Genomic DNA, 3,465 nt, shown 5'->3' on the forward strand with positions numbered 1-3,465 from the left:
TCCTCTTTGTGTGTGTGTGTGTGTGTGTGTGTCTCAATTCTCCCCCACCCCAAAAGCGGGGAGGGGGCGACCTTGCAAAAGGGAGGGGGCTTCTCCCGGTTGCGGGAAAGGCTTGAGGTGCGCCTTTCTCGGCCAGCCCGGGTAAATTCGGCCGTATTCTTCAGCCAATTCTTCATGTGATGCTCAAGGTACGGCCCTCCCCCCTTCCGTTCCCTGCGGCGCTGCGTGTCGAGGCCGGGACGGAATACCCCGGGCCGCCGCAGCCAAGCGCGAGGGGGAACGCCAGATGCCTCGCGCGAAGGGGGGAGGCCTGGTGATGCTGCGCTCTGCCGGGTGCTCACCGACAGGGCCGGGGGGGCCGAGGCGGCCAGGGAGGAACAGCCAACTGCCGGCAACCAGCTGGAACTGCTGGGGCCGGCCCGTATTGAAAAATACGGCCGAATTTACCCGGGCTGGCCAAGAAAGGCGCACCTCCAGCCTTCCCCGCAACCGGGAGAAGCCCCCTCCCTTTTGCAAGGTCGCCCCTCCCCGCTTTTGGGGTGGGGGAGAATTGAGAGAGAGAGAGAGAGAGAAAGAGACACACACACACACACACAAAGAGGAGAGGGGAGCCGGCCGGCCCACCCGTTTCCCCCTTTCCCTGCGTGAGCGTGTGTGGATGGAGCAGCGGCCAAGGGTTTATAAAGCAAGCAGCGGAGTCCTGCAGCTCAGAGGCGACACTGGGGGAGGGAATCGGAGCTAACCGAGGAAGGAGGCTGCTGTTTCTGCTGCCGCCGCCGCCAGCCGGGGCATAATACGGTAAATAAATACGAGCCTAGGGGATCCGCACGTGAACGAAGCCCCACTCCCCCGCCCCTTTTGCTTTCGCTCCCGAGCCGGCACTTTTGAAAAGGGCTTGACTCCAGCCTGGGATTCGGAGCGGGAGACGACGCCGCTGCTGCTGCCGCCCGCGCTGCTGTGGACTTACAATATCCGAGCAAAAGACTTTGCAAAAGACCACCCTGCCAAGGGGGAAAGGCGCGCAGTTGGGCACTACTTGCAGTTGGGCACTACAAGCAGAGAGCCTACTTGCCTGCTGCTGCTGCTGCTCCCCACGATGAATTCAATCCCCACTGGGAAACCCATGCTCCACTTAACAACTTGCAAATTCATTTAACAATTGCTTTGGGGAGAGCAGGGATGGAGGAATTGTTAAGTGAGATGCTTCACTTAATGGCCATCATGATATGTGGCCATAAGAGGCAGGCACCATTACAATTGTATGTCTCAAGGACTACTTCCTTCGGCGTCTCTTTAAACGGTGCTCGGATATTGTAAGTCCACAAAGAACTGGGGAAAAATATTGACCCGAGTATAAGCCTAGGGGGCCATTTTTCAGATCAAAAAATGGGCTGAAAAACTCAGCTTATACTCGAGTATATACGGTATATTAGGTAAGCTTTGAGAATTCAATTACATTTTTCAATTAGTGGTATCTTTCTTTCTGTAATTCTACTTTCCACTTCATCAAAGATTTAGTTTACTAAATCAATTTTAACCTCCCTTAATTTCAATATTGCCTCTCTCTGACACATAGTTTCTCTTTTTATCTGAGATTTCAGAGCTTGTACTGATGAATCTTTCTTATAAGATATCTTACTAATTTATGGATTATGGGACTGTTTCTTTCATCAGCAAGTATATTAAGGCAGTTTCTCTTTGATACTTTTAATACCCTGAGTAGTCCTTGAGACATACAATTGTAATGGTGCCTGCCTCTTATGGCCACATATCATGATGGCCATTAAGTGAAGCATCTCACTTAACAATTCCTCCATCCCTGCTCTCCCCAAAGCAATTGTTAAATGAATTTGCAAGTTGTTAAGTGGAGCATGGGTTGCCCAGTGGGGATTGGATTCATCGTGGGGAGCAGCAGCAGCAGCAGCAGCAGGCAAGTAGGCTCTCTGCTTTTAACCTAGATTAAACCAACTTACTGTTTTAATTTTCTTAATTTTTAACTCTCTTACATTTTGGAAACTTTATGCAGTGGGCCACTAATCCACTTAATCCACTCTCAGCTATATTTCAGCTATGGGTTAGCTATATTTTAACTATATTTTTGATATCCCGAGCTGGGCCTCAGTTATGGGAATGCCTTGGTGCTGCTTTTTTGTTGTTGCTATATAGGTTTTTCTGCTTTGTCAGGAAACCTAGTATTGTCTAGTTTTGAGTGACTTTTATTTGATCTATTTATTTATCTACTACTTTTTACCATTTTTCCTTTTACTATTTTTTTTTACTATTTTACTATTTTGTGATTTTTACTTACTCCCTACTCCCTGCTTTTGCGGGAGGGTAGGATTCTTGCCTTACTTGTGAGGAGCCCTATTATTGTTTGCATCGGGATTTGCTTTTTTTGATTCTTGGCCCTTGGCTTTTTTTTTTTTGAGGATCCAGGACTTGTCTTGGGGATTAGTCTCTTGTTATATTACACTGATCCTCCTTTATTGTGTTATTTAACACAATGATGTCAAAGAAAAGGTGCAGATCCCTTACTGACCTGGTTCCTCAACCTTCTTTGAAGCAATCCAAGATGGAAGACTTTGTTTTGACTCGACCTTTTTGTTTGAAAACCCCAGTTCCTTTTTTTCTGGCTGCTGCCGGTCATGGCGATCCTTCGATGGTTGAGGGTGTCGCCCCTCGAATTGAGAACAAAGGCTCCCCTAAAGCTATGGTTCTCAATCGATCTTTAAATGAGCCTACCCTTACAGAACCTCTGGCTCAGCAATGTTTCCTGGTTGCAGATACAATAGCGAGCATACAGCTCCAGCTTGATAAAATAATAAGTACCCTAAATTATTTAGTTTCTTGGGTTGCCAGTGGTAGTGCTGGGCCGGCCGCTCGGCCTTCCGATGCGGTACAGGGCCTCCCTTGTCAAGCCTCAGCAAAAGATCTGCTCAATGTAACCCTACCAACAGTTCGAACTCTATTTCCCTAGATGCAAACAGTCACCTAGTTTTACAGCCAAAACAGGTGGCCCTAAATATCAATCCTATTAACGGCTACTTGCCGCACTGTGGCTTAATACGGCTGGCAAGGGGTCATATACTACAGCTATTGGGGTTGGAAGAGGATGATTTGAAGGAGGTTGAATTTTTACCCTCCTCTATATACTAGATAGATAGATAGATAGATAATTTAATTTGTATACCGCCCTTCTCCCATAGGACTCAGGGCGGTTCACAGCATATTAAAAACAAATACTATACACAAAATACAAAAAATATAAAATACAAAAATACAGAAATACAAAAAATAAACCCCGATAAAAGCCGAATTAAAAACCAAATATTGCCAGCTGTGTTTCCGATTAAAATTACTTTTAAAATTATCCCTACCTAAAATCCTCCCTAGGTCAGGCCCGCTTGCTGGAAAAACCATGTCTTGAGGGCGCGGCGGAAAGTAAGGAGATCCGGAATCATCCGG

This window comes from Protobothrops mucrosquamatus, unplaced genomic scaffold (genome assembly GCF_001527695.2).
Source record: "Protobothrops mucrosquamatus isolate PMUCROS unplaced genomic scaffold, P.Mucros_1.0 scaffold339, whole genome shotgun sequence".
Lineage (NCBI taxonomy): Eukaryota > Metazoa > Chordata > Lepidosauria > Squamata > Viperidae > Protobothrops > Protobothrops mucrosquamatus.